Source organism: Osmerus mordax, chromosome 8 (genome assembly GCF_038355195.1).
Source record: "Osmerus mordax isolate fOsmMor3 chromosome 8, fOsmMor3.pri, whole genome shotgun sequence".
NCBI classification, from domain to species: domain Eukaryota; kingdom Metazoa; phylum Chordata; class Actinopteri; order Osmeriformes; family Osmeridae; genus Osmerus; species Osmerus mordax.
This window is the reverse complement of record NC_090057.1, coordinates 16074699-16098540: the sequence shown is the minus strand read 5'-3', so window position 1 is coordinate 16098540 and position 23842 is coordinate 16074699. Positions and strand designations below refer to the sequence as shown.

General features: G+C 43.8%; 1 pseudogene; it reads left to right on the top strand.

Annotated features, from left to right (window-relative positions):
• LOC136947494 (reticulon-4-interacting protein 1 homolog, mitochondrial-like) overlaps positions 1-23842 on the top strand; it is a 67992-nt pseudogene that overhangs the window by 17860 nt on the left and 26290 nt on the right.

Below are 23842 nucleotides of genomic sequence, written 5' to 3'. Positions count from 1 at the left end.
GCCTTTGCTGGTACATGACAGTAGCTAGTGGTACGTGACAGCGCCTCCACTGGTACATGACAGTTACTGTTCTGTTGATAGTGTTATGCAAGTGTCTCGTGGCAGTTGCATTGGGTGTCTTGCAGCTTTTGTTTACTGTCGTGTAACTGCCCCGCGGCCATTTTAGAATATGAGAACAGGCTATAAACTTTTATTTAAAAAAATAAGTTAAACTGTTCGTGCTAATAGACTCCAAACCATACTTTTGATGTCTCACTACAAGCTCACCATACAAAATAGTCGATTTAGACATTATATTGCATATAGTGTAATGGTGTGACTGTAATGTAAAGCAGACTTGTACACACGTAATGAATTAGTAACAAATTATTTTACTCAAAGTAACTGAATTTAAGCGTGCACATGAGCCACCGTTGTAGACTCTCCTACGTCTCTAATGCACATCGTTGTGTTGTTATCAGCGCCTCCTAGTGGCGTATATCATTAATTGTAATAACTGAAGTCAATATAGGTAGCCTACATTTGCATTTCGATACTTTGAGTAAATATAGTTGTTAATACTAGTTCATTATTTTCATATGAAGAACCATGTCAATAAATGACACCCTATGATTGCAAATGTACTTTCTGGGTATTATACATATTGGAAACTACAAACTCTCCTGGATACAAATCTGTTTAAATCACTCAGATATCTTTATCACAACTGAAGTTACATCATTTTAAAGTCGACCTGTGTCAAAAAGTGATGTGGGAGAAAATCATTTTGTTCGTAATGACGTTGTGAATGTAAATGTCAGTTTAGGCTATATGAATAACTTCTCAGCAAGTTATTTCATTGATCAGTTGTTATGGGCTGCTGCAGCACTCAAAAGAGCAGGCAAACTAAGCATTTTATTTGACATGGCTTGAAAATCTTGCTAGCTGACAGGTCCAAAAACCGTTGAAATTAACAGTTTTTCATCAGTCATCATTACTTTTTGTACATTACAATGAAGTTTAGGGTGTTAACTATACAAAACATCAAAAATCTCAATTTTGACAGAAAACGATTTTCGATCTTTTATGGCCAACAATGAGCGGCCGCGACATCCACGGGTTTCCGCAGGCCGCCACAATAAAAAATAAAAGTTTATAGCCTGTTCTCCTATTCTAAAATGGCCGCGGGGCAGTTAGGCTACATGACAGTAAACAAAAGCTGCAAGACACCCAATGCAACTGCCACGAGACACTTGCGCCAGTGGAGGCGCTGTCACGTACCACTAGCTACTGTCATGTACCAGTGGAGGCACTGGCATGTACCACTAGCTACTGTCACGTACCACTAGCTCCACTGGCACTTACCACTAGGTGCCAGTAGAGGCACTGGCATGTACCACTAGCCACTGTCACGTGCCAGTGGAGGCACTGGCATGTACCACTCGCTCCACTGTCACGTACCACTCGCTACAGTACAGTATCGGTTCTAACCGCTACTGCAACACTGGTCGTCAGATAGTTTCACCGATTGAAAGACTTTTGATTTAAGTAAGGGGAGTGCCGAACATGTTCTGTCGCCGTTTGACTTCCTAAACAGCTGTGGAGATGTTTTTGATAGCTAGCTAGTACTAGTGTCTTGCATAGGCTACAGCGTTGCAGTGAGCTACACTGGTTGGAAACCACAGGTAATGATAATTTCACCAACACATCGTTTACTTGTAATCTAATGTCATAATAAATCTTACAACGAAAATGTATTTGTGATTAATGTTTATTTTAACGATTGAAAACAGATGAATCATAGACCGTTGTTGTATGTGTTGCCCGGGCAACAGAAGCTAATGTCATGATGCTAATGCTTCAGTGAAATAGTAGACTACCGTTTCCGAAAGTAGATTACTACAATTGTGTTTCATATCACAAAGTAAAATGAGTAAATATTTATCACCCTGGCCTCTTTCCTTGTGGCGTTTCTGCAGCTGCCTTGCAGTAAAGATATAGTTAGCCTAGCTATCTCCCAGAAGTTAACTTACAACGCAAAATACTAAGAGTCAAGTGTAGAATTAAATAGTTATCTTCTCATTTCCCCTGCAAGAGGGAATGGTGATCGGCTTCATCAGCCTCATACTTGAATCAAAACTAATACATTTGGCAGACCGGTGTAAAAATGGTCCTAATCTCTATGACTTAAACGTCCTTTTAAGTTTTTTCTTCAGTTATTTAGCCTACTCATAATGCATTCATTCATAAATAAATAACCCCCTTTGAAACTTATTCTAACAACAACGTTGTGACCCCGGCAGTAGCTATCTCAGATGGAATCGCGATTCAAACAGTACCATCTGCTAACTGAAAATATGCCCCCAAAAACGTAAATAAGCTTGACATTTATTTAAGGGAAAAAGTTTAGGCTGTGGCAATGAAGTTCAGGTTGGTAGTTAGTCAGTTAGTTAAATCAAGTTTTTCATTAGTGGAAACTAAGGGGAGTTCCGAACATGTTCTGTCACCGTTTGGCTTCCGAGATGTTTTTTTTACTTGACTGTCTGGCATACAGCGTTGCAGTGAGCTACATTGGTTTGAAACCACAGGTAATAATAATTTCACCAAAAAATCGTTTACTTGTAATCTAATGTCATAATAATTCCTACAACGAAAATGTATTTGTGAGAAATGTTTATTTTAACAATTGAAAACGGATGCATCACAGATCGCTCTCGTTTGTGTCGCCTGGGCAACAGAGGCTAAAGGCCGATTTATACTACTCCGTTTTCACGGACACGGACACAGGGAACGCCCTCCGACATGGAACGCTCTCTCCTACGTGCACCTCCTGATTTTCCTGACTATCCGTCTGTCCGTCTGTCACAAGCCCTCGCCCCTCGGCTTGAAGCAAAGGCCCCGGTGGATGTAGGTGGTATTGCATTTCGTGTTTGACTTCCGACTCTTCCGGTCGTTTTTATTCTATTAACTCCAGTCAACATTTACACAACTATCTCCCCCAATAATTTTTGTTCGATTCTCGAACCTGGCTCATACTACTAGCTTTTTCATAGAAGAATTTTTCCTGATTTTTGCTAAGTTTGAAACCAATCCGAAATGGGTAAACTAGCACCACATTTATTTGCTTACGTCAATAAAAGTTGCCTGCAAATGTGCTCGCGGATACTAACAGGGCACGAGCACAAAAGTTCACATTGGCCGATAGCCGATTTACCTGGAGCTGAAAGAAATGGCTTGAGTTGCCTGCCCTGTTGTAGCAAGTTTAGCAAATGGTTGTCACACATACATGAAATGTTGTTAATATAGTTTATTCCCGTTATTTTAAAATAGATTTGAATTTTTTGGCAGATATTATATTATGTTAAGCGTGAGCATAGATTGTTGACATGTCTATCTGGAGCAAGGACGAAGATTAATAGTACTTTAACTGATAACCACAATAGGAAATGATATATATATATATATTTAAATAATATTAGTCTTGCCTTCAGAAGCTTTTGTTAAACAAACTCATTATTCTTTTTTTGATCGTGTCAAAGCCAGACTGCTTTTGTGGGACAATGAAGGTCCTCAGTGACTCTGTTTCACCCCCACTTAATATCTGATGGAAACGTCTTGTATATAGTTCTGTTAATATGCCCCTTTCAAAACCACGTTCAATAAAGTAGATTATATTTTAGACACACTTCTCAATTTATTACATTATTACCAAGTCTTGTTAGATCACGTTATATCCATTTATAGGCGTTTGGGTTAGGGTTATTGGTTTTGTAGGTTGAACATATAAAACACAAGCCACATTTCTACACTGATGTTAAATTGAAGGCAGTGTGATTTTCGTGGCATTTCGTTTGAATATAAAGTTGACAGTAAGCTATGGTAAATCTGCATTATGGAAGATTTCTGCTACAAAAATAACTATTAAGCTTTCTTTGCCTGGCGAGAACAATGACGGAGCTAAGTGTTCATGTTAACAGTTTATTTAATCCAACACAATGCGTTGGAAATCATACTCAAATCACGAAGAAAAAAAACAACATATGTGATGAGTTCCATCTAGAATAGCCCTATATTTAGCCCTATAGCCTATTTCTAAAAAACAAGTGAAAGGAATACTATACAGTGACAGCATACATTTCCGTAAAGTTTGCATCATGTCTCTGATTCTTATCGGACTTGTACCCCATTCTGCCACTGCAATGCCTTAGCTCACACGCTCGCAACCATATAAATCTATGCTCGCGACTGGTTGTCGCAAAGTATGACGTGTACAGCTAGTTGCAAGCGTGCACAAGGTCTCGGAGCTAGGGAAAAAAAGAGCCACTGTTTAAAGCTAGACCGGAAGAGTCGGAAGTGTTTTAAATTTTTGTTCTCGCTGTGATATATTGTTTTATTACTGTTGCTTGCTTTTTTCCACAGGTACACTATATACACTATACACTATATTATAGCGGTTCAGGTTGTTTATTTGTAACTTGTTTAACTACATGCTCTTATGGTTCTTCCCGTTGGCACTTACTTTGGTTGTTCACAATGTGTGCTTCATGTTTTGGCTACTCGCGATGTTTTTTGGCTATCTTGTTGTTATGATCAGTGACCAATGCACTTTGTAAAGCTCTCTCTTGGAAGTCGCTTTGGATACATGGACATTTACATTATAAATGTAAATGTAAGTGGAAAGATGGCGCGGTCCAGTTTCGTACTCGGTTGCCTCACTGTGCCACTGAGCACTTTTCATAGAAATGAATGGGGACGCCATCTTGGAAAACAAAAGTTGCTTCCTCTAGTTATATTAACTCTATGATCTGTCATTTTACGGATACCCCTTGGCTGTGATTGTTCCGTATTAAGAACCGCTTGCGTCAGGGGCGGGGTTGCCGTGACCAACAAGACGAACCGAATCCTTTGACCGCCATTGCTGTAAGTTTTCACAATTCATATTTCAGCTAAACAGTACATGTAAATCAGCATCTGAATTAAAATGGGACGAGAAATGGGCAGTGTAGTTGCTGAAAATGTGCTTATTTTATTGATGAAACGGCTAATTTGTAAATTTGCTCCGACTTCTCGATAACCTAGGTAAATAAACACTCGACGACGACTTACAAAAAACCGTTGTGCCACCTATTCTGGCGGTGAATTGTTTTCAGCACCCACAGCCACACCCACAACGCATCAGTAAAATAGTAAAAAAAACTGTTTCCGAAAGTAGATGTACTTCTTAATTATATCAGCTCATATTGTACATTACATTTCACATCACAAATTAAAATAGTAAATAGTTATCAGCCTAGCTTTTTTGCTTGTGGTGTTTCTGCAGCTGTCTGCTGTCTAAGGTAAATATATAGTAGTATATCTCCCAGAAGTTAACCAGCTGCTAAACTAATGTTCCGCTACAGGTAGTCACGGGTGTTTTCGTGACTTTAGTGACTGTGGCTAGCAAGTTAGCCACCGTTAGCTTCACTTTTGCCACAAAAACTTAACCCAAACCTAAACCGTGCAAATCCCAAAAGAAGCAAAGCAATCATGACCAAGACGAATATTTTGACACCGCCGTTTTCTATGTAGTCCAAATATTGACTGATCCTTAGGGGTGGGAAAATAATAATAATAACTATAGAGGGTACACTTTCTGGGGAAATTGTAGGGTGTGCTTGCTTGCGTCGGTTGCAGGTGGGTCCATCCCCTTAAGTTTTTCTCTTCTAGTGTCATTTTTCAAGCATTTAGCCTACTCATATTGCATAATTCATCAAGAACCCCCTTTGAAACAAACTACTGTATCAACGTTGTCACCGGCAGTATTTCAGATGGAATCGCGATTCAAACAGTACCATCTGCTAACTGAAAATATGCCCCCAAAAACGTTAATAAGCTTGACATCTATTTATGGAGAATTTGCTAATTCAAAAGAGGTTTGCTCCGAGCAAGCTAGTTGCGGTGGCTAGCCAAACTTCTCTGAGTGAGGGGATTTTTTGAAAGCACCGGAAATGAGAACGTTTCTTTTGACATAAAGTTTAGGCTGTGCCACTGAAGCCAGCGAAGCACCACACAAACTTGAGTTTAAATACATTATTTAATGTTACATTACTTACTGTACATGCAAGTCTTGATTTGCTTAAATGTACATGTATGATGCTGCTAGTACACCACGGCACGATACTCACTGTGCAACAGCACATCTATGCACGTTGTATCCATGCGTCTTTGCTAACGTGTGCTGACGTTGTGACGTAGGCTAGCACTGATACCCTTTGTTGACACAAGGCACTTTTTGCCACAAAAACTTAAGTTCAGCCTAAATCGTGCAACGGAACGTAAATACCAATAGAAGCAACGCAATCTTGACCAAGACGAACATTTTGACACCGACGTTGTCTATGTAAGGTTGTGCCCTTGCCGAAGGTTGTGCCCTTGCCGAAGGCAAAGCACACCCAATAAGATATATGTGAGAGAACAAAGGTTGTGCCCTTGCCGAAGGCAAAGCACACCCTATAAGATATATGTGAGAGGACAAAGGTTGATCCCTTGCCGAAGGCAAACCACACCCAATAATGCACAATCTATGTTAGAACAGACTTTTCTTGTTTCTTTGGCTGCAGTTTATAAATCAAAATCATGTAAGCGACTGACTGTGGCTCTGATTGTTCTCTCCCCCCCCCAGAGTCCTGATCATTGGAGGGTCAGGAGGTGTTGGGACATTTTCTATCCAGGTAGAGACACTGCAGATCAGTAACCCACAAACTGGTGCCGAACTACACTTTAATGGTAGACAGACCTGAGCCAATATCATACAATACAGTAACTATTTGAAAGGATTATGGAGAAACGGAGGCCTGTGTAATCTGCCACACATTTATAATCAACTTGTGTGGTTGATTCGTTTAGTTTCGTTGCACTAGCAACAGTGGCCCAAGTGAAACCAAGTGCACCCCATGTATTTGACCATGATATTTATCACTAGCTCAGGTCTGGTGGTTAACCTTTTACTCTGTCAGAGGAAGTGTGGATGTACCAGTCAGTTGTTCTCTTTCCGTTTCCCTTAGTTATTGAAAGCCTGGGGTGCCCATGTGACCGTTACCTGTTCCCACAATGCTGAGGGGCTGGTGCGAGGTCTGGGCGCGGACGAGGTGGTGGACTACACAGCCGGAGATGTAGAAGGACGGCTGAATCAGATGAAAAAGTAGGTGTCATAAGGTTTCAAGGAGAAAAGTTAGTATGTTTTTTTTGTATCTTTTTAAAACTAGGGTTAGCGTACTGTACATTTATCACAAAAAAGCTGGTTATAGTCGAGCCTCCAGTCTTTTCCATGTGATTTGACAGGATGAATGGTAAAAATGCCAGTGCCAGTACATTCTGTTCAACTGCTTTCAACTTTTCAGGGTCTGGTACTGTATCTGAACCCGGCTTAAGGCACAGTAGATCAGCTAATACTGACACAAAATAAGTTTTCCTGACTTACGCTGCAAGTCAGGATGATTTGGTTTAAAAGGAGCACAATGGCCCTGGCCTGAAATAAGCCTGTGTGTTGATCCAATGAGTCACTTTTTGATTTAATTGTCGGTTTTGTGAGACATCTCAGATCACACGCACCTCCTTCTGCCCAGCAAGCTGCAGGGCCTTGGCACACCTGCCCACTGATTTTTACGTCTTGGTTTCCATGGAGATGAGGGCTCAAGGACTGAGTGGGTGCTGGTGCCCGCCTTTGGTTGGGATACTAATAATCAAAGCTGTAAGCCATGCCCTGACAAGAGCACTGTTGGAAAGAACCGAGGAGAAAATAGTGAGAGAAAGATACACACACAAGCTTTAACAAACATGGAAGGAGTTAAAAACTTTGGTAGACTAGATTGATGAAGGTTGGTTTTCCGATTCCTTTAGCTTCATTGCATCAAAGCACTATTTCCCTGCTATAAACTGTGTGCAGAGAACAGGACCGTGTTGAACTCTGACACGATAACAGACAGTCTCTGAAACGAGTTAACTATCAGCGTTTCCCACGTTTGTGAATTTAAGCGCGACCATCTCTCCTACTTCCACCCCCTAGGTTCGACGTGGTCCTGGACAATGTGGGAGGAGACACGGAGCAGTGGGCCATGGGTCTGCTCAAGACTCCATGGGCTTACTGGACGGAGCCATGCGCTCAGGGCTCACCTTGCAAGACAAGGCCACACAGGTCAGTCAGCAGTAACACAAAACCAATTCAATAATTGTGATGTCTGCACCTGATGTATACTTACCTGGTACAAGGAACCAAGGGATAAGTTCCACGAGGGCCTAAATTGAATCACTCTGAGAGAGGCGAGCAAATGAATATGAGATATTTCACAGTAGAAATACCAGCTGAAGATGAAATTGTGCACTCGGCGAAACTATTTGTTTTCAGTACACAGATGTTTAGCCTGAACATGCGATGAAAGTAAGGGTGTGAAGTAGTGAAGTGCCCTGTATTGTCTGTAGGGTGTTGTGAGTTTCATCGTGTTTTCTGCTTCGGTAGTCAACAACAACAAAAATCAGCAAGATGCAGAGTATAGTACCAACAATGAGTTACGAATATCACCTGTGTACCATTACCAATGTGCATTGTTAGTGGAGTTTGTGCTGTTTAAAGGCATGTTTTGTGGTTACTATATTCGTACTGTCCAGCCATATATAAGGGACGTATGTAAGACTGTTTTTTCACTCATGCTAACCACTCTGTCGTGGACTGTCACGTGATCCGAGCAGCTCGTCTAATAAACAAAGTTTATTAGACTTTTCCATTGTTGAGCATCCTTGGCCTACCTTGTCAGAAATTTTTATCTATCAAGCTTTGCACAGTCAGTCGGTGAACAAGTTTAAGAAAGCTTTATTGCTTGCGGCCGGCCCACAAGGAGACAAAAACTTCACACGCCATTGTGCTACAAATGTTTTGTCTGGTTCACAAGTCTTCAGGTAAGACCATTTATTGGTGAGATTTCTCCTCCCCTGCATATCAGCTTTCAATATGATCGATCCCAGAAACAAAGTGCGAGTGCACGTGGAAACTTAGAGTTCTCCAACCCTAGGCTTGACCATATGATTCACTCAACACAGATAAGGTTCAGGCAGGAGGACTCAGTATAGTATTTACTTGATACTTTATTTCACACGGTACAACACATGATTGTAACACTGATTTGGCATTATGGTACTGCTTGCATTGGCTCCCTGCCGCACCCAACGGAGACACTGTCTCAACCTCCGAGCAGAGAGCAGCGACGCATTCCCCAACACAAAACCACATGCCAGACGAGACAAATGTATGAGTATGTGGTGCCCCTGTTGTGCTAGATTCGACTGAGATGAGCGTCATGTTAGCCATACTTACATACCCTCAGCATCGTATCTCAGAGCAGACGGTGCCCCTAGCTGCATCTATAGTGAATGAATTTTAATTGAATGAACATGATTACTTACACAGCCTCGACATCCCAACTTTCAATGGTGTCTGTCACCTGTTGCTGCTGTAGCCTATACCCGCGCCCGACCAGCCACCAGACAAAATATTTCTTATTAAGCATTGAACACCTATACATGGAGTGAGTGACTACATAAGCCTGCAATACAAGAACGAGAAGAGTGAACATTATTCAGAGGTAGGAGAGTGAAAGCCATCCTCCTCTGGCCGTCCAGAACATCACTGCATTCAGTCTGACGTAACGATGAACCATTGCAGATGACCAACGACCCATCACTTCAGCGTCGATGCCGAGACCACTTGAGACGCCGACGTAGCCGCTCCGATTCCAAACGAATGCGCCGTGTAGCTACAGTTTAGGATCCAGACCACAGCGGCAGCACAGGATTCCAAGCCAGCCGGTGACCAGTAACCCGTCATGGCTTCCCAGCATCGGTGACGAACAGGGGCTCGCTCATTACCGTTGATGAACGCCAACGGAGGTATTTCACCATGGAAGAGAGGGGGCAGAAAGAGTAATTAATCTGTGATATCACGACTGGAGTAAGCTACACACACTTTCCCTGTTTAAGAACCACCGTGGACATGCGCGAGTCCTAACGGAGGCGCTGCCTCGACATACCAACGGAGGCGCTGCCTCGACATACCAACGGAGGCGCTTCCTCGACATACCAACGGAGGCGCTGCCTCGACATGCCAACTAAGGCGCTGCCTAGACATGCCAACTGAGGCGCTGCCTCGACATACCAACTGAGGCACTGCCTCGACGTACCAACTGACGCGTTGTCTCGACATACCAACTGAGGCGTTGCCTCAAACCAACAGAGGCACTGCTTTGGCGTCCCAACGTTGACTGCGTCACCTGACGCTCCACACGCTGCCGCGCCTGGCCAGACACCTTACAAAACATTATTTGTAAATATTAAGCATGAAATGCATGACATGATGAGTGAACGTTAGGTAGTTAGGAGGTAGGAAGGGTAGATGCCATCCTCCTCTGCCTTCCAGAACATCACTGCATTCAGTCTAATGTAACATTGAACTGTTGCAGACCAACGACCCAACGCTTGAGCGTGTGAGTCGAAACCACTTGAGACGCCAACGTTGTTTAGGGTCCGGACCGCAGCGCCGGTACATGATTCCGAGCCCCCCGGTGACCGTTATGTAGTCATGCTTCCCCAGCATCGGTGACGAACAGGGGCTCGCTCATTGCGGTCGATGAATGCATTCAGCGAAGATATTGCACCATGTAAGAGGGGACAGGAAGCAGAGTTAATATGCCATGTAACAAGAGTACCCGCAACAGCTTCCACACTAGTACTATGTTAAGTATGCGTGTGTGTCTATGGTTAAGTAGCCAGGGTGAGATTGTGCAAAGGTCAAAGGTTGTAATGTGACGTCACTTATGTTGTTAACCAACCCGGGAATAAATGCAGCCCACAAACATTTGCCCGTGATGCACAACCAGGTCAGTCGTCTCACTACTGTTAATCAAATGCCACAGAGGATCAACCCTTGATGATTATTGTCACTGTGTCCTCATTATCACAAGACACAACGATCCTCTTCCTGCACCATATTTAGCTTACCCCACGTCAGACAGCTACAGGGATAGGATACAAGTTCACATTCAAGTCTTTATCGTCAGATGCACAAAACACCAGGTCAGACTGGGCCCTGAAATTCGTAGGACAAGACAACGCAAAGCAACCTGGCATACATAACATGAGTACACAGAACATAGGTTACGTCTATGTTAAGCTAAATAGTTAAACCTCCTAAATACAGATAATATTCAATACAATATACTGAACCTCTAATACACCAGCAACCTATACCAACCTTATAAACCTAAGAATAATATAATACACATACTACCCCTACTACCCTAAGTCAAATGGGGTACAATTAGTGGGATACAGTTCGAACAGTGCTGCAACTTGCAATCGCCCACCGAACTCCATCCAAAGAGCCACGACCCCTTCATTTTCGTCGAACCCCCAACACAACGTACAAGCCAGGGAGCTGAAGTTGCACCCTGTCCGTACAGAACGACAACCCTTCCGATGCCTGCAGAGCACGGCCCAGAACGCGATAAGATTACAACCCTCATCCACGAACGAGATGTGCAGCGCCGGAACCGATTAGCCACGGCCACAGACGGGACGACGACCGACCGTGAGAACGATGCGCATGCGAATTTAAGACGCCCGAGCAACGACAAATTAAACGCACTGAGCCGGTGCAAGGACGAAAATTCGAACACAAAATCGCCCGGCAGGTGCAGCACGAATGCACCCTGCACCTGTCCCACACAAGGACTCGGATGGAATGTCAAAATGCGCGCCCGCTACGACGCTGAAGCCAGAAGAGCATAGAAGACATCCGCGATCGCCATTTAATCCTGACAGGTGCCACTGCGACTGTCGAAGGGCATTACCTGACGCGTCGGCGAGACAGCCTACCCGAGCCTGCCCGGTGATTGACTGACATCGAGCGATATTGCCGAACAGAGACAGGTCCAGGCGATCAGGCTAAATGCCAGGACCATGTACGGGCTAACAGGTCCACTATCAATCATCTCCCAAATATTACTGGTAACCATGCCACCGAGACTACAGGGAACTCCGACTGATCACGGCCCACATATAGGCTGACCCCTGCCGGATTCCTTGCTAGACCTAGCAACACGTCGGGCTCCTGAGAGCACTTTGCAGTTAGCACACACTATAAGTGACACTGAGCAGACATTTTACCCAGCCATAAATCCCTCACATACATTCATTCGTTCATGGAGCAAACGCTTTTATCCAAAGCGACTTCCAAGAGAGCTTTTAGTGCTAGGTCAATAACCAGAACAACGAGACAGCCCCAAAACAAACGAAGCACATTGTAGTGAGGTCAGCAAGACCACACGGAGCCAACATCTTGCCACACCTGAAAAGTGATTCAATCACATCAGACAAACCTAATCAGCCCTCGTGACACCCTCAGTATGCTGATTACCCACCAAACGCCAATGCAAAGGAACCATAGAATTGGGGGAGGACCTCCCCAATCTACCTAATCAGCCCTCCTGCTAGCTTGCAAGCTTCAAAGGGCCTGCTTGAGACAACATGTCTCCAGCAACCATTTGCTATCCGTTTCGGAGGCGATTTGAACAAAGAACATACCTTGATCAAAACTTTTGAGGAAAGTTCTTGAGACTTCACCTTTACCACAAGAGTACAAGGTGGAGAATTATGAGAGGGATATTTGTGTCATGTTTGTTACTTTGTTTTAATGTTGTGTTCACTGAAATCTTGATTCTAGTAACAACTCCTTCTTCCTGAAAGATAACCACGTCATTCTTGGTATCTACACAAAGCTATCATAATAAAACAAGCATTCAACTATATTTTGTAACTGTACCAAGATGTCCAGAACAACATTTGAACAATCTTATGAACCAGCCAGAGATCAGAACACACCTTTGGTAGGTGTGAAGAAAGGAGGGGGGAGTTGAGAACCCAGCTCCCCCGAATCAACATCTGACCCCAGACAGTTCCTCCCTCGAACTCTGAACTGTATAAAGCCCTAAGATGACCATCAATCTCTGACTCCAGCGAAAACCAACCATGGCATGAATGCCATCAGAATTGGCGTTCCAAAGGACGTCGCCAAGCTTCTCCTGAGATTCAACTTCATAGTGAACGCGTCACTATCTGGACGTTTCAACAGAAGAACCAAAAACGCAATTCTAATTGCGACTTCACTGAGATCCCGCAGACTCAGTCACATGACCCAGAGCAGCCGCGCTTCGACTTCAGATTTTTCAAATGGACCTTTGGCGCAAACCGCCCTCAACCTCATTGATCAACCACTGATCAAACGTAACTATGGCTAACGCTCTTTCCTCTTCGACATGGCATTGGCGTGAGCTCTGTTTATGATTTGTAAGGATGTAATCATTGACTGTACAATTTCTGTTGTAGGGGGTTAAATATTGGCCAAACAACCAAAACGAATTCCCCTATGGTTTAAAGGAAGATGGGAAACTGAATAGTGTATTAGCATGAACCAAATAATGCCAATACAAATAGAATTAAGCTTATTTGACTATGGGTTAAACCAGAGCAAGAATGGTCAATGTATGGTTAAATGAAATACGCATTTAATAACATTGCAAATGAATGAAGACAATTACAAGGCAAACATGTTACAAAATGAAAGCTTTAAATCTTACTTACTCTACCGTGATCATTGTAAATCAGAGAGAAAGCAAGGGGTGAGCAAGGAGTAGGACAAGGGAGAACTGAGGTAGAAGGTCTCAGGAGATGAAGAAGCCACAGAACAATGCATTACAATTCCCTTTATACACAAGACCAACCAATCAGACCAAATCTTGAATGGGGTGTGAGGGCCATCAAGTTGAGACCGTCCAGAAACTCCAGACTTTAGCATATGAGAGGTGGGGGCAGGTTTGACACCCAGCCTTACAATGTCTTTCTTTAAGTTAGACCATTTCATTCTGTTCATTGAAACCAATCTCTCATATCAAACCCATAATCTAACTTGTTCATAAAATCTGTTTACCTTACTTGAATAAATTCATTGTAAAGATATTTTGACGTGCGTGTTCACTAATGTTACGATTTGCTCTACACTTAGAACAAATTCATTCCTAAAGATGAGACTGAATTCATTCCTAAAGATGAGACTGATTATTACATATTAACAGTGATGGGCAAGCTACTTGATATGTGTAGTGAGCTAAGCTACTAGAATCAGAATCAGAATGGGATTAATTTCGCCATGAAAGTTTGCACAGACAAGGAATTTGCTTTGGCAGGAAGGTGCATACAATAAACATATACCTAAAATTTAAATATGTGGACTATCTATACTAAGGGTACATAAACTAGCAGTACTAAGTGGGATTAGAATATAATTAAATATACAATAAAATAAAATATAAGTTGCCGTAAATTACAATATAAAAATACAAATATTACAAAAAATACAAATGTACAAGATACCATTATTGTAATGCAGTGCAAAAAGCAGTGTGTTTTAAGCAAGAAGTCATTAGAGTCAGTGTGGTCCCTTGGCCTTGTTGAAGAGGCCAACAGCGGAAGGGAAGAAACTGTTTTTGTGGCGTGAGGTATTGGTCCTGATAGACCGCAGCCTTCTGCCGGAGGGGAGTGACTGAAACAGGGAGTGTCCAGGGTGGGAGGAGTCGGCCACAATCTTCCTCGCTCGCCTCAGGGTCCTCGAGGTGTGCAGGTCCTCGAGGGTAGACAGTTGCAGCCAATCACCTTCTCAGCAGTGCGGATGATACGCTGCAGTCTGCTCTTGTCCTTGGCAGTGGCAGCAGCGTACCAGACGGTGATGGAGGAGGTGAGGATGGACTCAATGATGGCTGAGTAGAAGTGCACCATCATTGTCTTTGGCAGGTTGAACTTCTTCAGCTGCTGTTGTGCTTTCTTGATGAGGGAGCTGATGTTCAGTTCCCACTTGAGGTCCTGGGAGAGGATAGTGCCCAGGAAGCGGAAGGACTGCACAGTGTTGACTGGGGAGTCGCACAGGGTGATGGGGGTGAGTGGGGCTGTTTTCTTCCTGAAGTCCACAACCATCTCCCCTGTCTTAAGAGCATTGAGCTCTATGTTGTTTTGGCTGCACCAGGTCACCAGGTTGGCCACTTCCCACCTATAATCAGACTCGTCTCCACCAGAGATGAGCCCAATAAGGGTGGTGTCGTCCGCAAACTTCAGGAGTTTGACGGACGGATGACTGGAGGTGCAACTGTTGGTGTACAGGGAGAAGAGCAGAGGAGAAAGGACGCAGCCCCGAGGTGATCCGGTGCTGATGGACCGGGAGTCAGAGACTTGTGTTCCCAGCTTAACGCACTGCTTCCTGTCAGACAGGAAGTCTGTGATCCACCTGCAGGTGGAATCAGGCACGTTCAGCTGGGAGAGCTTGTCCTCAGAATCAGAATCAGAATGGGTTTTTATTCGCCATGAAAGTTTGCACAGACAAGGAATTTACTTCGGTAGGAGCTAGCCTACCTAGGCAGCCAATTTCGGCGCCAACTAAAGTTACAGCATAACATGAGGAGAGAGGAGGAGAGAGAAAGGCAACACCCAGACAATGCTCCTAGAGGAGTACAGTGTGGGAACAGACAAAAACCTCAGCACATAAGCACAACAACATTTACAAAAACACGATACTTGCAACGGGGGGTGGGGGGGGGGGGGGTAGACAAGCAGCATCTGGACCTGCAGCCATGGTAGGCGCTGGACACAGATCCGCCAGCCACCCTGGGGAAACAAGCAGGCGAAGGCGTTGGATGGGGGTGGGGGGGTGGTGATATCTGTAGTAGGTGAAAGTTAATGTGTGAGTAAGTCTGGGTTGGCGCCCTCGACCTAGGCCACAATCAGTCCGATTCTCCATATGTGTTGGCCAGGAGACATCCTTGGTCATGACCCGGGAAGAGACCAAACCACAGATGTCGGTGGGGAGGGGGGAAGGGAGGAGCAAGATAGTCTCGCTTCAGCGCTCTCCAGGGGAGTTGTTTTCCAGCGACGACCTTGGCCAGGGCTTGTGCTGGTTACGGGGCCGAAAGAGGATAAGATTGGGGTAGTTGTTTTGACGAGTAGCCGCAACTCAATTTTCGCGTCCACCCTTCAGAACAGCAGAAAGCCTGTAATCATGGTTCCGAATATGAAGATGTCTTCAACGTCCTCCACGGAAAGCGCCGCTAGACACACGACACGCCAATTCTCCCACGCGTCCATCGTGTAGCCAGCTGCGAACATCGGGGATGATGGTATTGAAGGCAGAGCTAAAGTCCACAAACAGGATCCTGGCATAGGATGCTGGGGAGTCCAGGTGCTGTAGGGTGAAGTGGAGGGCCATGTTAACTGCATCGTCCACAGACCTGTAGGCAAACTGCAGGGGGTCCAGTAGAGGGTCAGTGATGGATTTAAGGTGTGCCAGCACCAGGCGCTCGAAAGACTTCATTACCACAGAGGTCAGGGCGACGGGTCTGTAGTCATTATGTCCTGTTGGCCTTGGCTTTTTGGGCACAGGGATGATGGTGGAGGACTTGAGACAGGGAGTCAGATGGCTGAGCGGTGAGGGAATCGGGCTAGTAATCCAAAGGTTGCCAGTTCGATTCCCGGTCATGCCAACTGACGTTGTGTCCTTGGGCAAGGCACTTCACCCTACTTGCCTCGGGGGAATGTCCCTGTACATACTGTAAGTCGCTCTGGATAAGAGCGTCTGCTAAGTGACTAAAATGTAAAATGAAAATGAGACAGGCTGGCACATGGCATGTCTCAAAGGAGGTGTTAAAGATGTAGGTAAACACCGGAGACAGCTGGTCAGTGCAGTGCTTGAGGGAGCTGCTACTCTACAATAAATTCAGCTTCACTACACAGAAGCTACCACTCAAAAAGATTTAGCAAGCTAAGTTACAAAATCTGTCAAAAGTAGCTTGATACATTAGTAGCTACGTTCAGTAAAAAAAAACTGCATACATAGTCAATGCAATTTTAATGAGTCAGGGAGTCAGGTGGCTGAGCGGTGAGGGAGTCGGGCTAGTAATCCAAAGGTTGCCAGTTCGATTCCCGGTCATGCCAACTGACGTTGTGTCCTTGGGCAAGGCACTTCACCCTACTTGCCTCGGGGGAATGTCCCTGTACTTACTGTAAGTCGCTCTGGATAAATGCTAAATGACTAAATGTAAATGTAGTGATCAACACAATTGTCAGTCAGATAAAGGCTAAAATATGTTTAGATGTATTTATTGAACAATAGCCTAACCCACAATGCTAATACACAATTGCTGTTATCTAGTCAGACTGGCCGCGCAGGCGCTGTGTGAGTGGAGATGAGACGATGACTATGAGGGGCCGTGAGGGACATTATTCAGAATATCCTCTCACACACACAACTGAAAAGCTATACACTCACACACACTACTGAAAAGCTCTCATACACACTACTGAAATGCTCTCACACACACTACTGAAAAGCTCTCACACACACTACTGAAAAGCTCTCATACACACTACTGAAATGCTCTCACACACACTACTGAAAAGCTATACGCTCACACACACTACTGAAAAGCTCTCATACACACTACTGAAAAGCTCTCACACACACTACTGAAAAGCTCTCACACACACTACTGAAAAGCTATACGCTCACACACACACTACTGAAAAGCTCTCACAAACACTACTGAAATGCTCTCTCACACACTACTGAAAAGCTCTCACACACACATATGAAAAGCTCTCATACACACATATGAAAAGCTCTCATACACACATGAAAATTTCAGTTAAAACGGAAGGTGACACCCATGTTATCTCGTGTTTGTTGAGTTAAAACCGAAATATTGTTGTTGCATAGCAAGCATCATAGCAAAAAGGTTAACAAACGTAAGAGTTAGCCTATACCCATTTTTTTCAATTCGCCATTTCACACAATTAAAAAAAACTAAAATGTGCAGGAACTTTAGGCCTATATTTATAATATTATGAATTGTCCGTCCCATTTGGGAGACCCAGTCAGATGAACTGTCTGTCCCTCTCCCCTTTTTTCACACAGCTTCTGTGCACGGCACCTTCTCAGCAAGCATGGGTGCCTGCAGCTGCCTGAAGGGGGCGCCAATTTGCCAATTCCCCACACAGTGAAATGATAGAAAAGAGAAAACCGCTTCGCGGCGCAGAGATTTTTTTTAATTTATTTTATGCTCGTGCGCCCCCCACGTGACATGAAAAAATGCCGCCCTGTGAAGGATTCTAAATCTATGTGTCTATTCCAATAAGTAATGATGGTATTCTATGACACAAATCTGTGTTCTAGAAAGAGTGGTCTGGAGTCGCAGAGGTCCGATAATATCAGCTTTAATGCAGCAGTTGGAAATCAACAAGTACAGAGCTCTGGGGCTGTCTACGTTTCCCTACCCGCAACAGAGTTTGGGCTGGTTCACGAAGTCCAACTGGCTATCTTTCCCTGCCCCAGCATATAATATACAGTGCAATTAAAATAAAAGATGAAAAGAGGGTTGAGCTTGTTCTCTCGTGCATCAGGGAGTTGTTCTTGCCTCCGCGTCCCACCTGCTCGGGTGCCATCTCCACCCAGATCCAAGGTTGTTTCTGAAACTGAAAAGATAGAGACACAAAGAACAGCCTGCTTCCCACACTCAGTGTGAGACCCAATGTTTAAGCCTGGGCACACTTCTAAGTTCATAACTTTAATAAGCACAATGCATAACTTTAATAAGCACAATATATTCTTTAAGACATGCCTCCTTCATAAATCCTGTTGTTATATTCACTCGTGCACAGTGCCCGTGATGCATTCAGTGATTAAAATGCCACACATATTAATAACTGGGATCATAGTTAGTGTCGTGCCTGATATGCAGCTGGTGATTACAGTTCTAAAATATGTGTTGTAATGTATTATACATTCTTTAATCCCTCTTTTGATCTCTGAAAACACCAGAGATCAATCAACATAGCCCGGACCAACCACCGCCTCCTCGTCCTGGTCAGCCAGCCCCAGCAACGGCATTTGGAACCCCTTCGTCGGGTTATCCTCAGCCGAGACAATGATCCTGTTACACAGGGACCTGATACATGGGATACAGCAACAGTCATGTTGATATTGATATAGCACACTCTTAAGTAAAATAGCGGAAACCTTCTTAGTCCAGTACAATTCTAGTGTGGTCAAGCAGTATCACTCTTGGCCTAGTCGTAACCCTCTTTTCCGGACTCTCACATTCGTAGCAATAGCAAAAGGTTCACTGGCCCTTCTCCACCAACTCCTGCAACGTACAACTGGATTCTGGAGCAGCACAACACATGCTCCAGTGGTACCACGTACTTCCTTTCCCCAGCACCCTTAGGGCGTGCGAGGTTCTCTCGATGACCTTGAATGGTCCTGTCCATAAATGTACAACAGGCTTTCCCGAACATCTGATGATGTATTGGGGCAGGTGGGACAGGGTCTTCAAGGGTAAGGGGTAGATCATCCAGTGAGAAAGGGGGGGGGACAGGGTCTCCAGGGGAATGGGGCCTTAGAACAGGGGTTAGGTAGTCAGACCCGCCGGTCTGACTCATCCTGAAGCAGAAAAGAGTTACAGTCCCAGCATCACCTTATCTCCCATGATCAAGCAGTAACTGAGTCAAATGAGATGCGAACAGTCGAACACCAATGATTAAACACAGATATTGAAATCAAGAACCCATTTAAGGATTTAAAGTGGATATTTTTAAAGTTCAAATAAATCCCTCCTTTCACACCCTTTTAGGGTGTGACAACAAACACAAATTTAAAAATATCCCATTACTGATTACACAATGTTGGCATACAAATCAACAATAATGATGAGACTATGCAGCGTTATGGCCAAGTGGTGAGGACACACTGGACACAGTGGGAAAACCCTAATGATGTTATAGGGGAAAACCCACCGTCACTCCACAGAGTGGACATTCGACATCCATGTATCCACGGCAGACCTGGACATGCTCACAGGCCCCCTTCACCACATACATACAACTTCAGCCAAGCTTTTAGAATTGTAATAAAATAAAATAAATTCGAAACAAATAGAAAAACCAGAAATTAGACAGGATATTTTAAAGATTTCATAAGATCCCTCCTTTCATTGATAACTTTAATCAATACCCAATCTCCTCGTTTGACTCCTCCACTCTTTGGTTTACTGCTTCACCTGGAACAGAATTTAGCAGAAGACATCTCTTTTCTAGTTAGCATTTTTTATAAAATTGGTTAACCATTTGATTCGCCTCTTCATCATGCTATGTGAAAGGTTTAAGTTGTGGTATTACATATGATCTCCAATAAATCAATTCAAAATGGTGTTATGCATCTGGTATAGGACTGGGAAAGACTTCAATTCACATAGTAAACATACTGTATCTATAATTACCAGGCAGTATTGACCCTTCAGTTTTCTTATTGTTGAGCAAACACATGTAACAGCATCTAATAAGACCATACATCATCATTTGATATTCAACTCCTATTAGTCATGCCTAGAAATGACAATCTGTTTCTTTGTTCCCTTCTTTAGAAAATCAACTGTTAGTCTAATTTCTTTCACTCCAAAAAACCTTTTCTGTCTTTTAAAACAGTTAAGTTTAAGACCAATATTGTTTTAGATTCTCTATTTTACCAAATCACAGCTCTTTTTATCAAAGATATGATCAAAGCAATTTTCATTATGCCAAACCAGAATCCGTATGCTTCTTAAATGAAATATAAACCAAATCATGTTCTTAATGTAGCTATTAACCAAACATTTTTCCCAACTATATTTTCTATAAAGGTCAGATAGGTAGAACTTCATAACTCGTTTTGCTGCAGTTCAAAACGAGCCAATTAGCTCAAACCATCATAACCACAATTTATCAGACTTGATGAGTCTTCCCAAATTATTTCAGAACTTAATGTTATAATAACCCTCTTCATAATACAACATTATCACAGCCTAACTGTTTATCCCAAACAGTATGCCAGGCTCTGATAAAACTCTCAAATAAAACTTAAAACCAAATTATAATTAAACTCCAAATAAAAGTACATTTATTTATTTTCTCTTTCTCATTTTTAACCAAATTACATCTAATACCTTTATCAAAACTCTTAAAAACCCTAGATTTTACTATTTTGACTTAAAATGTTATCCCATATACCTTCAAAGTATATTCATAGTTTCCTCTTCAAAACATCAGTGTTTAAACCAATCATCTCTTCACATCCACAAAACGTTCTTGTTTTATTTCATAACCTTCCATGATCCTCTCTAAACCAATCCTTTATGTAACTTTCCAATTGCTTCCTCATAATTTTTCACATACATTTCCTCAAACCATTCTTTGACCAACACAGCTGTTTAGCGTTTACCGTCTATTCACTTAATTTTGCTCTAGTATAACTCTTCCAATTGTATTAGAACCTATTTATAAACCAGGGGTATACCCTCTGGGATAACCTTTGTAAGATCTCGACGTAACTGACTCTTTTAGCCCCCACCTTTCTCCAACTCTCCTTGGGATTTCTTTAACTTCTTGGTCAAAGGAAAAAACACACCACACTCCTCTCTATTTTTATTAAACTCAATCTGACTCCACACAAATAGACAATGTTCAGGGATTCTAACCCTTGGAGAGGACTATAACCTCCCTCTGGACAAAGACAACAAGTTTAGGGACTCTAACCCCTGGAGAGGACTCTAACCTCCCCTTGGACAAGGACAACGAATTTAGGGACTCTAACCCCTGGAGAGGACTCTAACCTCCCCTTGGACAAGACAACGAGTTTAGGGACTCTAACCCCTGGAGAGGACTCTAACCTCCCCTTGGACAAGGACAACGAGTTTAGGGACTCTAACCCCTGGAGAGGACTCTAACCTCCCCTTGGACAAGACAACGAATTTAGGGACTCTAACCCCTGGAGAGGACTCTAACCTCCCCTTGGACAAGACAACGAGTTTAGGGACTCTAACCCCTGGAGAGGACTCTAACCTCCCCTTGGACAAGGACAACGAGTTTAGGGACTCTAACCCCTGTGAGGACTCTAACCTCCCCTTGGACAAGGACAACGAGTTTAGGGACTCTAACCCCTGGAGAGGACTCTAACCTCCCCTTGGACAAGGACAACGAGTTTAGGGACTCTAACCCCTGGAGAGGACTCTAACCTCCCCTTGGACAAGGACAACGAATTTAGGGACTCTAACCCCTGGAGAGGACTCTAACCTCCCCTTGGACAAGACAACGAATTTAGGGACTCTAACCCCTGGAGAGGACTCTAACCTCCCCTTGGACAAGACAACGAGTTTAGGGACTCTAACCCCTGGAGAGGACTCTAACCTCCCCTTGGACAAGACAACGAGTTTAGGGACTCTAACCCCTGGAGAGGACTCTAACCTCCCCTTGGACAAGGACAACGAATTTAGGGACTCTAACCCCTGGAGAGGACTCTAACCTCCCCTTGGACAAGACAACGAATTTAGGGACTCTAACCCCTGGAGAGGACTCTAACCTCCCCTTGGACAAGACAACGAGTTTAGGGACTCTAACCCCTGGAGAGGACTCTAACCTCCCCTTGGACAAGACAACGAGTTTAGGGACTCTAACCCCTGGAGAGGACTCTAACCTCCCCTTGGACAAGGACAACGAATTTAGGGACTCTAACCCCTGGAGAGGACTCTAACCTCCCCTTGGACAAGACAACGAATTTAGGGACTCTAACCCCTGGAGAGGACTCTAACCTCCCCTTGGACAAGACAACGAATTTAGGGACTCTAACCCCTGGAGAGGACTCTAACCTCCCCTTGGACAAGGACAACGAGTTTAGGGACTCTAACCCCTGGAGAGGACTCTAACCCCCCCTTGGACAAGGACAAAACACAAAAACGGTTGATTTCCCACCACTGTTGGTTTGACTAGGTACGATGAAACATAGTAATCGTCTAAATTTGGTTCTCAGTTCCGAATAGCAGTACTTTGAATTAACAGGTGTCTGCTTACCTTTTTTTATGTTGAGGCCTCTGACGATTACGTCTGTCTCCTCGCACCGGTGTATGGGTCTCTCCCCCGATCCGTCGGTCGGGCCGGAACCCTCTGGACTCCCTCTTTTCAGCGTCGGGGTCACCAGTTGAAGGATTCTAAATCTATGTGTCTATTCCAATAAGTAATGATGGTATTCTATGACACAAATCTGTGTTCTAGAAAGAGTGGTCTGGAGTCGCAGAGGTCCGATAATATCAGCTTTAATGCAGCAGTTGGAAATCAACAAGTACAGAGCTCTGGGGCTGTCTACGTTTCCCTACCCGCAACAGAGTTTGGGCTGGTTCACGAAGTCCAACTGGCTATCTTTCCCTGCCCCAGCATATAATATACAGTGCAATTAAAATAAAAGATGAAAAGAGGGTTGAGCTTGTTCTCTCGTGCATCAGGGAGTTGTTCTTGCCTCCGCGTCCCACCTGCTCGGGTGCCATCTCCACCCAGATCCAAGGTTGTTTCTGAAACTGAAAAGATAGAGACACAAAGAACAGCCTGCTTCCCACACTCAGTGTGAGACCCAATGTTTAAGCCTGGGCACACTTCTAAGTTCATAACTTTAATAAGCACAATGCATAACTTTAATAAGCACAATATATTCTTTAAGACATGCCTCCTTCATAAATCCTGTTGTTATATTCACTCGTGCACAGTGCCCGTGATGCATTCAGTGATTAAAATGCCACACATATTAATAACTGGGATCATAGTTAGTGTCGTGCCTGATATGCAGCTGGTGATTACAGTTCTAAAATATGTGTTGTAATGTATTATACATTCTTTACCTGGGCGGCTGCCCGGTCCGCCCGTGCCTAAAACCGCCCCTGGGTAA